This window comes from Symphalangus syndactylus, chromosome 3, assembly GCF_028878055.3.
Source record: "Symphalangus syndactylus isolate Jambi chromosome 3, NHGRI_mSymSyn1-v2.1_pri, whole genome shotgun sequence".
Classification (NCBI taxonomy): Eukaryota; Metazoa; Chordata; class Mammalia; order Primates; family Hylobatidae; genus Symphalangus; species Symphalangus syndactylus.
Window position 1 is genome coordinate 5700800 of NC_072425.2, and position 15381 is coordinate 5716180.

A 15381-nucleotide genomic window follows, 5' to 3' on the forward strand; every position below is an offset into this window, starting at 1 on the left:
AGCTGCATATCATCATTTAGCTCAATAAGCCTCATTAAATATTAAATATTACCTTTTAACTTTTATGCAATTAAGCAGAATTTAAAAATAAAAGTTTTAAAAATTAAAGTTTTTATTACTAAGTATCTTTTAAAATACAAATCTCACAGCTCCTTATTGTCAAGAAAAGAACACATGAAAATTTATAAATAAGGTTTTCTCTCTATTAAATTTACAGTCTTGCATTAAATATTGGTTATTGGGACCCACCATGTCCATGATTATGATTAAGTATCAATGAAAGATGACTCTTGCAGCAAATATGCATGCAAATGTTTTAAGATTATTTTCACATTATTTCACATAATTTCTTAAGCATAATAGGATAAGTAAATTATACTTTCTACACAAGCTCTTCATATTTATGAATAGACCATGTTCTAAATTTTTCAATCATTGGGGAATCCCAATGTCATATTTATGAATGGACCATGTTCTAAATGTTTCAGTCATTGGGGAATCCCAATGTCATATTTATGAATGGACCATGTTCTAAAAGTTTCAGTCATTGGGGAATCCCAGTGTCGTATTTATGAATGGACCATGTTCTAAATGTTTCAGTCATTGGGGAATCCCAGTGTCGTATTTATGAGTGGACCATGTTCTAAATGTTTCAGTCATTGGGGAATCCCAGTGTCGTATTTATGAATGGACCATGTTCAAAATGTTTCAGTCACTGGGGAATCCCAGTGTCGTATTTATGAATCGACCATGTTCTAAATGTTTCAGTCATTGAGGAATCTTCCTAGAGAAACCGTGTGAGAAATTGTAGCTAAGCTCAAAAACGGAAGACAAAAATCGATTTAACGAGGAATGTAGATTAATGTCATAGTATTATCGCGACTGTGTGCAACCACTACTTATAAACAATGATATAAGAAATGCAATCTGAAATCTGAATTCTAAATAGGAATGTAGTGCCATTATCCCTCTGGGACCCTTAGGGTCAAAATAAGATAAAAGTGATGAATGGTGGGTTGGAAGTCAGTCAGTGATCCTTGTCAAATTTTTGTATCTGTCAAGAAAAGCATCTGCTTGAGGACATCCATTTTCCTACTTCTGAGTTACAGAATAATAGGTACTTATCCTGAATGTGACATTCCCTGACGTGGACTCTGTCTTTGCTGCTTAGGTGGTGTGTGCATGAGAAAGTGCTTAACATCTGAAAACGGAGACAATCCTTAGAGAAAGATATATATGAATTTTAAAAGGAAATATACCTACGATGGAAATAAAACAAATAGCATAAATATCTAGCTGTATTTGGTCTTTTTGGTAACTATTACAATATATACATTTTCAAACAACTAAGTTCAGCACTGACTTTGGGAGAATCTAGATAAAACTGAACTGACATATAATAAGCATTGGTGTAATTAATAGCACAGCGGGCAGAACCATGGGGGTATTTCCTGAGGAAGAGGGACTATAGAGAGGCAAAAGAAAACCCAGCTCATTCTGGGGAGTGCCAGGAGCAGTTATTATATTCAGAACTGAGAACTTATTTCTAACTCACCAACCCATAGTTCTGGCTGAAGTGCAGTGGTGCAGTCATAGCTCATTCTCAGCCCCAAACTCCTGGGTTCATATGGTCCTCTCATCTCAGCCTCCTGGTAGCTATGACCACAGGTGTGCACTACTTTGTCCAGCCAGTTTATTTTATATTTTATTTTCATTTCATTTGTAAAGACTGGGTCTTGCTATGTTGCCCAGGCAGGTCACAAACTCCTATCCTCAAGCAGTCCTCTAACCTAGGCCTCCCAAAGTACTGACATTACAGGCATGAGCCATTGCATCTGGCTCAAAAATATTTCTGTCCTAATGGCTTTAACAAAGAAGTGCCGTTTTGGGGATATATACAATGGTGTGCTGCTTGGGAGTGACAAAAAAATAATTATAAGAAGAATGGAACGAATATGTCAGTATGTTTTCAAAAGCAAGTTAGCCCAAGTTTTTAAACAAGCATAATTTTAGGGTTTTTGTAACTAACTTAGGGTTTAAATGTAGCAAAAATTTTAAACATTATCATGAATACACAGAAAATTTTAATCAATTTGGTTTCCATGATGAATTTACATGCTTAAATTCCTAATTTCAATTTGCTGCTAGATATGAGAAAGTTTGAGATTTTGAAGAAGCAAGTGGTTCTTACAAATGTAGCAAACTTAAATTTTGAGGACAATTTAATTTAACTTCCATTTTTATGACCAGATTTTGGGTCAGCTGTTAAGCATTCAAAAAATAAAATCTGATAATATCTGGCAATTCCAATTTTCAGTTTTATTGATCTTCACCATGAAATAATATATAAGCTAAGGGGCAAAATTTTGGAAAAGCAGATCACTTTGTTGTCCTATTTAGCAAGTTCTCAAATTATGCCATCTTGGAATCATTACAAGTAATTATACGAAGACAGTATCTTGTGTTTTGTATTTCATTGTTACACATCCAATTGTTCTCTAGAGATATCAGAGAAAACCCACTCAAGAAGGGAAGGTTAGATAAACAGCCCTCTCTCTCTCTCTCTCTGTCTTTGCCTCCATTTGGTTCCTTATGTTCATTTCTCAGTGCATTTCAGTTACTTTTATTGTTCCCTTCATTTTCTCTTTCATTCCAGAAGTTTAAGTGATTGCATAATTCTTTTGACAGCTGAAAGTAGTATCCGACTTTGAATGAAAGGTTTACAGCTACAGCTTTTCAATTAGAAAATCTCAGATCATGTGATCTATGAGTTTTAATATCTTAGGATCTCGACCAGTAAGGAATAATCACTTTGAAAAACCTTGATGCTACCTAGAGTTTGTGTTTTGTGAGGTTGCTTGGTAAATTATTTTCCTTTGATAATTGAATATTGCTTCAAGAGAGGTGAGCTCAGACGTTTGGCAATGAATATTGAATGTGTATTCCAAGAGACATGACCTTAAAATATCATCAAGCTAAGTAGTAGTGAAATTGAACTCTGCTGTATAATAGAAGTCAGTGTTTCTTACATCTTTGTGATATATAAATATTTTTACATTGTGGTAGATAATAATTTGTATGGGAACATTTAATTGAATTTAATTTATCCTATGGCAGAATTATGTTGCATAGGTCATTTTAGTTTTTGATTTAAGCATCTTAAAATTACAAATGCAAATATTCAACACGTAAAACCCACATGAATACACACTCCCAAACATTTGAAATCCTAACAGTCATTTCCAACAGCTTTTTCCTACAAAAGAAGTCAGCTCTTCTTAGAGAAGACATGCATTCCCATAGCTTGAGAGGTGCACACTATAAGGTAAACAGAGAAAGGATTACAGCAGTTTAAGTATACCAGCGGATTTACTTTATAGACAATAGACTTTTGAATTACTTGTCTTCAAAATTTGGTTTCTTGAGAAAATTATCTGTGTAGATTAATCATGCATTTCAGATACTTTCCAGACATCTGAATGTTGTTTTCTTAAAAGTAGCCAGCACGCCTTTTTATGCAGTCTGCATGGGAGATAGTAAGAGATGTGTATGCTGTATATCTACTAGTAGAGATTTGTTTATGAGTGCTTCCTTAAAAAATTATTTTTTCTGAAGAAAGGGATTTATTTTTTATAATTTAGATTAGATGATTTTAAATGTTTTTAGGTTTTAACCTCTCTGATCATCAGGGTCATTGCCATGGAAAAAATGCAAGTTATAGCATATTTCATTTTTATAAGGAAAGAAATTGATAATTTAGACTTTTTTCTTTTACTAAATTGAATTACATCACTCAATATTTGGATGGCATTAATTCACAATAGCAACAAAAAAATCTTACTATTCAACAAAATAAAGTATGATTTCCTTCACATTTAACTTAATTTGTTCTTTAAAACATCTCCTAACGAAGGTTTTCTCATCCTCTGAAGCTGAATTTATTTAGGAAAAAATATTTTAAACACCATCCCAAGTGATATAACTATTTTTATTGAGCTTTGATGTTCTATTTGAACATATTTGAAGACTGTACAAGCACTCAATTTAGAATTAAGATTTTATTTGGAGATTTTGGTTGTATTTGAAATCTGTTGTGGAATTAAACATGAAGAATACGTCAATTTACTAGATGTCATTGTCTATGACACATTTTAGTCTTATCTTTCTGCCTATATGTAAAGAGGAATAGAAATAATTGGTATAAACAGGAAAAAAGAAGTAAAGTGGTAGGATCAGATGTGAGAAATATATAAGCTAAGATACTCTTTTTTTGTTTGTTTGTTTTTTGTTTTTGTGAGACAGAGTCTTGCTCTGTTGCCCAGGCTGGAGTGCAGTGACACAATCTTGGCTCACTGCGGCCTCCACCTCCCAGGCTCAATGGTTCTCCTGCCTCAGCCTCCTGTGTAGCTGGGATTACAGGTACGCATCACCACACCCGGCTAATTTTTGGATTTTTAGTAGAGACTAGGTTTGACCATGTTGGCTAGGCTAGTCTCAAACTCCTGACTTCAGTTGATCCGCCCACTTCAGCCTCCCAAAATTCTGGGATTTCAAGTGTGAGCCACCAGGGCCAGCCTAAGCTAAGATATTCTAGAAGCTATTAATAGTAAAATATAATGTAAATTGTTTAAAATTAATCTGTATATGAAATTTTTTCTAGGACTTTCCTGCCAGAAAAGTAGGAATAGAATGGCAAAAGGAACGAGGTTCCTTCTACAAGTAGGCACACATCCTATTTCACTTTATCCTGTGATCAGTCTCATAACCATCTCCTGGTGTGAAGTGCTAAAACTGTGCTTTAAGAATAACTTAAGTCCTTTATATACAAACTAAAGTATGAGAGCCTGAACCTTGGAAACCAAGAGATTCCAAAAAGCCTTATGTGTGAGACTGGGTGCCACAGATCTTGGCAGAAATTACTGCTTATTCTTAATTCTTATTGTTCCTTTCTAGCACTTCAATTTATAATGCCAATATCTACCTCAGCCTAAAGACAAGCTCTAGAATCACTTGTGTTACTTATTACATTTCTTTTAAAAAGCTCATGAATTACACATGAATTTCAAAGTTGCCAACTGAGATTCCAAGGACTTAGAAAAGAAAAAACGTGGCACCTTTCCATTATAAAGGCTGTACGCAGTCTTCATAGTGTTTGTCTTTAAGGGACAACATGCCTCATCCATCAGCAACTTTTCTTCCTTAAATCATCATATCTTGCCTAAAAAGGTTTTCTGAAAACTAAGATTTGCAGATTGTTATATCACATCTTAATCTACGTATCAACTTTAGCATTATCAAAGCATGAACTGTTCTGGGTTTTCATAGTTAATTATGTTTGTGGTAATAACTGGGATGCAATTGTTTTTCTTCTGATGATTTTGTACTTGCTTTTCTTATGGTAACTTCTGATGCTTGTTTGTAAGATCTTCCTCTCTTTTCTCCATCTGGTTATCTTCTTACCTTCTGTCCTTTAACTCAGATGTCACCCACACTGTGTGTCTTTCTGGATTGCTTCTTATTTAACTGTTGCTTCTCATAGTTTACATACCTCCTCCTGTACCACACTATCAACATTTCTCAAGCTGCACTATATGCTGGGTTGTGTCTTTATTTATTTATAAGTTCCTTGATAATTCGGACTATATATTAGTATATTCAAAAAATACTTATGAAGTGTTTACTTTGGGTCAGGAATTATTGAGTGAAGGAAATTGACCAAAACTCTGCCATCATGAAGCTCGCATTCTAACTTAGGGAGACAGATAACAGACAATGAGCCACATAAATATGCAAAGTATCGTAAGTTAGATGGTGAAAAGTAATCCTGGATGGGGATCAGATAATTTTGATAGGATAATTTTTAACTGGGTAGTCAAGAAAGGCCGCACAGAGAAGATGGCAATTGGAAGAACAAGGTGGTGAGAACTGCTGAGTCTGGAGCAAACACACAATTTGGAGCAGTAGAAGATTCCAGAAGTAACAGTATAGAGGCGAAGAAGTGGGAATTGTGTGGAGTCTTTTACTTGCTGTTGTAATGACCTTGGCTATGCTTTGAAGTGAGGTGGAAAGTTGGCAGGGACCTTAGTTTTCTTTTTAATAATTCACTATGAATTTTGAACGGTCACTATTATAGACTCAATAATTTTGCTTTATTACTCTTGCAATTGACTACAAAAGAGCGTATTGAAGAAATGTTAAATTCTAATTTAAACTGATTGAAATAGGTTTTTATCTTTTTATGTTTCTCATCACTGAATATCTCATTTTTAATTAGTTTGAAAGCATTCTAAGATAGTGAGCCAATGCAATTTAGCATAATGCATAACTTATTATTCATCAGATTTAGGTATTTAACCGAGGATGCTAATTAGGAAAGTAACTTGTTCTGTTGGATGATTTTGATAAAGCTACTTTCAAATGATTATCACATCCATTGATGTCATATTAAGTTGTGTTTCTGGAAACCAAATTTAGGCAGTGGTAATGAGTTAATATCTCTAAGTGGATACCTTTTATCTCTACAGTCAAGGATACTTGAAAGTGGAAAAACATACTGGCTTCAAGTCTTGGGAACTAGGACTTACCGGAAATGTGTGTGTTTTTTTTGTTTCCTGGTGGAATTGTCTTCTCGGAAAGATGGTGTTTCCTTTTCAATAGGAAAAAATTGATCCTATGCTGCTTTACTTTAATGCTTTGCTTTTGTCAAATAGTGTTTTCTTAGGAAAATTAACCTATCATAATATAATGAAAAGAGAAATGCTGAAGACACAAAATGATGTCCATGTTAATATTGAGTAGGAAGCATCAAGGGACATGAGAAGAGGGAAGCGAAGAGAGGGAGAAGAGAAATTTATAGTGTAACAACAATTAGTAAAAAGGATTAGCATATACATGTAGTCAATAAGTCAATAAATGGCTGTTTATAGAAAGCCTACCAGGCACTAGGGGATATAGCAGTGAAGAAGGCAAAGACACAATTGGCTATACTGTAGTGAGGAGGGAAAGAGGAGGAAGACATACAAATACCTAAAAAAAGCAATGGTGTGAAGGGCTATAAAGTACACTACTACGAAGAAGATTACATGTGATAACATGGCTGAGTAAAACTGTCAAGGAGGAAGGCACTGATCTGGCTGTAGGTATTTCAGAGCATTTTTCTCTCTGAGGAGGTAATATTTCATTTGAGAGTTGAGTGAAGACAAAGAGGAAGGTACTTTGAAGATCTGGGGTGCTCTGAGCAGAAAGAAGGGCAGATATAAAGATTCTGTAATTTAAAAAGAGAGCTTGATAGTTTCTTACAAAGAAAAGAAGGCCGGTTTGGCTGGAATGTCCATGAAGGAAGAGCATGGAGAGAGATTACATGAGTGTTCTCAGGGACCAAATCTAGATCTTATATCAAAATGTGAATATAAATTAACTACATTGAAAAGTGTATGATGGATGTGTGATACGATGAGGTTAGCTCTTAGGAGGGTGTACTATTGTGGAAGGGTACACTAGTGAAGGAAGGGGGTTCATTTAGCTGACTATTGCACCTGTCCAGTTGAAGGATGATGGTAGTTGGGATTATGAGTGTAGCAATAAAGTTGGAGAAAATCAGTTGAGATTGGAAGTTGATTTGAAGATGATTGAATTTACTGAGCAAGAATTATATCAAGGTATTTGGATGTAGGGACATGGGGGATTATGGTCACTTTTAGTGATATGGCAAAGTCTTGATGACATGAGGCAGTTTGCAAGTGACAGAGGTGTGGGTAGGTGCGTATGTGTGATTGATTTTACATTTTTTAATCTTAAATTAAGACGCTAGTTAGAATCCAAGTGGAGACATCAAGTAGGCACTGACAAGTTGACTTGGCTAGAGATGTGAGTTAGATCATCGTAGCCTATAGAGCATGCCTAAAGTCATGAATCTAGGTGAGGGGTTGGAAAACTATTATAGCCCATGAGCCAGATCTGGTCTGCCACCTATTTTTGTATGGCTCATGAGTTATAAGTACGTGTGGCATTTATAAGTCTAAAATGTAAAATACAGGGAAATTTTTCAGCAGGGAAAGTTCCATAAATTTGCCTCTTGGCAACACAAAGCCTGCAATATTTACTATCTGGCTCTTTGTCAAAAATGTTACTGACTCCTGATCTGGATGAAACCCTGTGAGGAGAGAGTGTTGACAGAAGAGAGAGAAGCATCACAGTGGAAATTAAAATTATGTCAACTGAAGTGTGTAGGGTAGAGAATTTAAGCCTGAGTATAACAGTAAGAGATTAAAATAACAGTAAATTCATTATCAGCGTGATCAATGAAACCTTTGGGGGCAAAGAGGAACTATCTTCGTCACACCTTTCACTCACTCATAGAAAGATCTTAGGCAGGAAATATAACTTGTTTGAAGATCTGAGATAAGGCTAATGTAGTTTGGACAAAGAAAGCCAATGGGAGGATGACATTACATCTGGCCAAAGATTTAGGGAAAAGCCAAATACTTCAGGCTTTTTAAAGTGATCTTTAGATAAAGAGGAGGTCATCAAGGCATTCCGAATTTGGAGGATCAAATCACATCTGATGGAAAAAATCTGGCTGTATGTGCATCTAGGATGTAAGGAAGCCAACATGGATGTGAAGTTAAAATTGTCCATTGCAAATAATAAAATGAAGGCCCCAGGTAGCCTTGGCAAGGGCAGATTTGGTATAAAATCCTTATTGGAATGGGCTTAAGCAGTAACGGGAATACGGATCTAGCTGTTGTGTTTAGTGGAATTTTATCAGTCTTTTTGTTGTGTATGATATATAGATGGTCAAAATAAGGAACTTCTACATTTTCGGTTTTTGTTTTATTTTAATTGAGATTTGAATTAAAAATAAGAAACTTTTATTTTGAAACTTGGAGACTGTGTTTAAAAAGTATAGAGTAGGGCTAGAAAAAATCCTAAAACTATCCTGATGAGGAGAGTGCTAATCGTGACTCTAATAATAATAAAATACTTTTCTGATAATTTTTTGTGTGTTTCATTATTTATATATGTATGGGAAGTTGTACCCTAGCCACATGCCAATTCACCTGGTGAACTTGCTCTTCAACGTGGCACAAATATTTCCTTCTATCTTTAGCCTTCCGGGGTTTCTCACATGGACTATTGGCTCTTCCTACATGAACCTGCTGGTAGTACCCTGTAGGAGACATGCTACTCCATGACAACAGGCACCACGCTGTAGGGGAATTACCATACCTGTCAATCACTATCTCTAGAATGTGGCCTTTCATGAGCCCTGAGATTTCATACTGTTTCTCTGAGCTGTAACAATATTTATATTGAAAAAATAAACATGTTCTTCTATCTTTAATATTTTATATCTTATAATTTGAATATCCCATTTTCATTATACTACTTAGCTGCTAAGTTATGTTATAAAAACAAGTTTTAATTATCTGCAAACACCTTCAAATCTAATCCTTACCGGTGAAGACTGATGTCTGGTTAACATCTGTTAGGACATTTATTTCCATACAGTATTTATAGCGCCTTTTTGTTATTGATTGGTATGATAAATGTGTAACTCTTACACAAAGACAAAATTTTTAGATTTTTGTATTTAAAATACTGGTTATCAAAAGAAAAACCCAGATGTTATTTGTTTATGTTTCTGCTTGAGGTACTGAATCTATTTCAAGTCATATTTCTCAGTATTGATATACTTAATTTTGCTGAAATAATAACACACTAACTTTAGCTACTTTTTTTCTCAGTGTATCTCCTTGTCGCTCACCATTTCTGCCTCATTTCACTTCTCATCTTTATTTCTTTTTCTTTGGTCTTCTTTTACTTTAGGGATTCTTTCAATTTAGAAGTGTTCTTGTTTTCTGTTAATTACTATTCTTCTTGGATGTACACAGTTATCCTTTTCCATTTCATTTGTGAATTCATCTCAGAGGCATTTTGTATGTGCCTTTTACTCATAGCTTCTCAGAAGTCCCTTTCGAGGTTACCGATTTAACATGTCATGTACTATAAGGTTTGCATGGCATGGTGGCAGCTGACTTTGGTCTTTACAAGGATTGAAATGTTCACTCAACATGGATTGGTAGAATTTATTTTTTCCTTAAACATTTCATCGCCTTGTAAACAAACAAAAGCAAACCCAAGACTCAAAACTGACATTACTATTGGTGCCCCTGGAAATAGCTACCTTCTCACTAAAGTAGATTTTGTCATCCAACTTTATGTGTTGTTGAACACACATGGTGCTGTATGAGCACTCACTCACTAGTCTAGAAAACATTGCTGTGACCAGTTACCAGAAAAATAAATTCAGATTGCTCTTCACCTTCCACAGATGACCCTTCTGAAAGCCATTTGAATTCATTATAAATTATAGTTATATTAGTGTGACTTTAATTCACTTGTAATCTGAACTTTATGTGCAATGCATTTTTTCCCGTGTTTAATCATTTTTGAATGCTAAATCATTTGCAAACAAATGGCTTGTCCTTGAGAAAGAATTTAAGGCTGAAAGTACATTAAGTGCCATCTGGGTATCTGTGTCAATGGTTTTGTCACTACAAATGTGTGTGTGTGTGCATATCACCTACTTTATCACATTTATTTGATAAAATTGATATGCAATCTCTAAATCATTGTGTCTCCAACTTGTGTTATGCCACAAATACAAATTTTTGTCCTAAAGTTGATGGTACCCTTTGTAAAACTAGAAGTTCTCATTTGTGCAAAGGAAGGAAAAATAAAACAAGAAACAAATTCAATAAAAAAATTAAAGGTCAGATTTCTTTTATAGCTGCTGAATTCCTTTCTTTCCTTTCCATCATCCTCACATTCCCAAATCTCAACAAAGTTAAGAAATTAAAACACACATCATGAGATCATATGTTCACCTTGTTCAGGAACTGAAGGATTACATATACAAGACTATACCTTAATAAGTAGAGGGAGAAATATGAAGATATGAATAGAATATGAAAATTTATTATAATGCAGTTGTATTCTAAAGTGTTTCCTAGGCAGGCTAAGAGTATGTTGCCAGGAAATTTTAAGAGACCCACTCCATTATATAGAAGAGGATGTGTGTAGATCTCTTAATTCTGAAATGTTTAGAACTGAGTACAACAGGTCTTTGAATAACGACGTTTCATTCAATGTCATTTCATTATGATGTTGATGAGAAAAAACAAATTGATTCCAATTGGGGTTCACTGTCTGTGTAGAGCTTATGTATTCTCCCCATGTCTGCATTGATATTCTCTGGATGCTCCAGTTTCCTCTCACTTCCCAAGGCTGTGCATGTGAGGTTGATTGACGTGTCTATGTGGTCCCAGTCTGAGTAACTGTGGGTATGTGTGAGTGCACCTGCAATGCGACGGCACCCTGTCCAGGGCTGGTTCCCACATTGCGTCCTGAGCTGACAGGATAGGCTGCGGTCAACTGCAACCCTAAACTGAAATAAGTAGGTAAATAATGATTTTACTAGCTTTTATTAATCTTAAACGTATGAATAGCTGAAATTTATTTCAGCATTTAATATTAGAAGTGTTTTGATCTTTATTTACAAGTTTGTTGACGTTTTAGTTACCAAAAGCCATAGAAGCTGAACTCTTTTGATGTCAACCTATGGTAAAATGGGTTTCGCTGACTGTATTTTTGTACCAATTAACCATCCCCAATTTATCCCTCCGTATGCGTGTATCAAAACATCACGTGACCATAAATATATATACCTATGACCAGTTTTCAAGCACCTGTCAATGATGTTAAGTGAAGACTTATTGTAGTCCTTTTTTGGCATAACGAAAATGTGTGTGTTTTGTTCAAGATTGGAAAAGTTCTTTGTGTAAAGAACTAGACAGTAAATATTATAGGCTTTGCTGGCCATATGTAGTCTCTGTCTCTCCTTCATCTACTCATTCTTCTTCTCCCCTTCCTTCTCCTTCTTTAAACACTTCCAAAATGCCAAAACAATTTTTAGCTCTCAGCCATATGAAGCAAGCCATTGATTAAATTTGGCTTGTAGGCCCATAAGGTGTGAATTCCTTTACATCATCAGAATGCCGCATATATATGAAATGTTATCTATGAGAAATTAATGGGGCTCCCAGCAGAGAGAAATTAGCCTAAGTTAAGTTTGGGCTTTGGAATTCAGGGGAATGCCATGCACAAAAATGCTCTGCTTTTAAAACTAGTTACTAACAGTCCATTTCTGATATCAGAAATACATGAAAACTACCAATTGAACGGACATTATTCACTACTTTAGTGCTGCTACTCCTGTGTGGTGGAAAAAGAATCCAGAAAGTTTTCCTTTCCATTTGAACATTCATGCAATAAAAATTTCCAAATCTTTTTTTGAACAAATTTTTTATCTTATAGCTCTCTTGTGTACTTTATAAGTACGTTTTGCTGCTTATTCTCAGTAACTGTATTGAAACAATCTGTTTTCCTTTATCAATCAAAATAAAATAAGAAATTTAGCTTAATACTAATATTAAGCTGAAGTGCAAGATATATGAAAAAGAGAGAAAAGAAGCAGGATAAACTGACCTTTTGATAACTGCAGAGGACAGCAGATCAAAGACTGGACTTTAACGTCTGACATTTTCAGAATCTATCACAGTAAGTCCACTGGGTCCAGAAATAGGTTTTAATCCTAGATTGAAATGACAATGCTGTCATGACATTGAGTTTGATGGAAAAAGTGAAGTTAAAGTTTTTCTCAATATTTTTTTAAAATCAATGATTGATTTAACTATAAAATGGACTGATTCTGAAGAACTCATTCTGACGTTGGAGGTGAAAATGCTTTTACTCTAATCATTAAAATCAATTTCTCTAGATATCTGACTTTATTCTGCTTTATAACATAAAGAATGAAACTATATTTATTAATGAAGTGTAATCTAGCAAAGTGGCATAAGCATAATTATGAGTCACTTACTAAAGTTGTGTGTTTTTTTCCATTGCATGAAAACCCTGCCTTGTTTTAATTTTTATTGACTCTTTAAAAGCAATTTTAGGTTTGTAGAAAGAAGTGAATAAGCATTCACACGTCATCCTCAGCCTCTACCCCAATTTCCCCGATTTTTAACATCTTGCAATAGTGTGGTACATTTGTTATAGTTGATGAGTCAATATTGGTACATTACTATTGACTAAAGTATGTAGTTTGTATTAGAGTTTACTCCTTGTCTTATAAATTCTGTAGGTTTTGTCAAATGTGTAATGACAAATAATCCTCATTACAGTGTCATACAGAATAATGGATTCACTCTCCTAAAATTCTTCCTTGCTCCATCCGTTCATCGTTTCCTCTACTAATTTATGTAGAAGATAAATTAGTAGATTGAGTTGATGGTTATAGCAGTTTAAAGCACAGATAGAAAACTAGATTGACCTGCCTACCCAGACTGTGCTTCTCACTCTCACTGTGCCCTTTCTTAACCTTTGGAAATGCTTTTATTCATATATAAAATAGGCTATAACTTCATATAGTTGTATTACAAAAAGTTAATGCACAGAAAAAGACTTGTGCTAGGTATATGGTTTCTTCTCAGTTAAATGGAAGCCATTGCGTGTGTTTGTCAATAGAATTCGTCATACTTTATCTCACATATCTTTACGTCATTGTTGGCACATGACATGTTTAGACTGCACAAATCTCCTCCAAATCCCTAATAGTCACTGATCTCTTTACTGTCTCCATAGTTTTGCTTTCTCCAGAAGGTCATGTAGTTGAATCATACGGTATGTAGACTTTTCAGACTGGCTTCTTTCACTTGGCAATATGCATTTAAAGGTTCCTGTGTGTCTTCTGTAGCTTGACAGAATACTATTCCATTGCCTGGATATACCACAGTTTATTTTTCCATTCACTTCCTGAAGGACATTTCGATTTTAGTGATCATGAATAAGGCTCCTGTAACATTCATGGGAAGAAGGCTTTTGTGTGCATGTAAGTTTTCAAATCCTTTAAGTAAATACCGGGAATGTAATTGCTGGGTTGTGTGGTAGGAGTATGTTTAGTTTTATAAGAAACTGCCAAACTGACTGCCAAAGTAGCTGTACTATTCTGCATTCTCACAAGCAATGAATAAAAGTTCCTGTTTCTCCTCACATTTGCCAGCTTTTGGTATCATCAGACTTTTGGATATTGGTCATTTTAATAGTCATGTAATAATATCTCACGGTTGCTGTGACTTGCAGTTCCCTAATGATACATGACTAGTAACTTCAAAATCCCCATTTGACAGCTGTATTTAGACCTTTGGACTATTTTTTAAAAGAGTTGTTTTCTTTCTTATTTTCGAGTTCTCTGTATACTTTAAATACCAGTAATTTATCTGATATGTTTTGAAAATGTTTTGAATATGTTTTGAAAAAATTTTCTCCCAACCTGTGGCTTTTGTTTTCATTCTAAGCACAGTTTTAATAACAAAAGTCTTTAATTTTAATGATGCTCAATTTCTCAATTTTTTCTTTGTCTAACCCAATAAATCAGAAAGCTTTTTATCATTTCACATGACTTAATATTCAGGCAAGGTCTATATAGGCCCCTTTCAAACAGTCATAAAGTTTAGAAGCTCTGACCTCACAAACAATAACAACGACAACATAGAAACAAAAATGACAGCTTTTGATGTTGTCTCAGTAATTTCTCAATTCAAGAACAGATTACTGAGCTTTATAAGCAATACGTATAGATATCAATTTCACAATAAAATACCTTATGATATTTATCAAATCACCTTAGTTTTGGTCACTTATTACTATTAGACTAAAATGTAATTTGTCAGACATGAGAAATCCTTTGGAGTATTTTTTAGAGAACCAAGTATTTGTTTTAGCCTTTTCAGTTCTTCTCTTGCTGTTTCTCCAGTATAGTCATTCCAATTGTCTCTATAGATGTATTAATACCAGGTACATAGTAAACACAATTATCTCCCACGTGTACCCCAACCCCCTTCCCTGTTCATGCAGTGAACATAAAGGAAGCAGGTCAAAAGGAAGCAGGTCATGTACCCTGTGATGTGCTGGGTTGTAAGGAAAGGTACACAATTAATGTACCATGTCTGAGTTTTCTTCTTCTCTGTATTTGTTCCATTTAATGCATGTATGTTTTTTATTCCTTAGGCCTCTCCAGTCCTAACACACTCAGGGATACTTGATACAGCTATAAGGCTGTGTCTTTATCAGGTACCTTTGGGTTACCCCCGGCCAGGGGTGGGAAATAGAGGAAGTGAATGTCTGTATCCTCATTAAGTATCACACAGAGCAGAAACATAAAGAAGCCTGTGCCATGAATGGGTCTCTTCTTTCTCCAAAAACCAACTACCCCTTCAACTCCCACTGCTTAAAGAGAAATCTTGTATTAGTCTC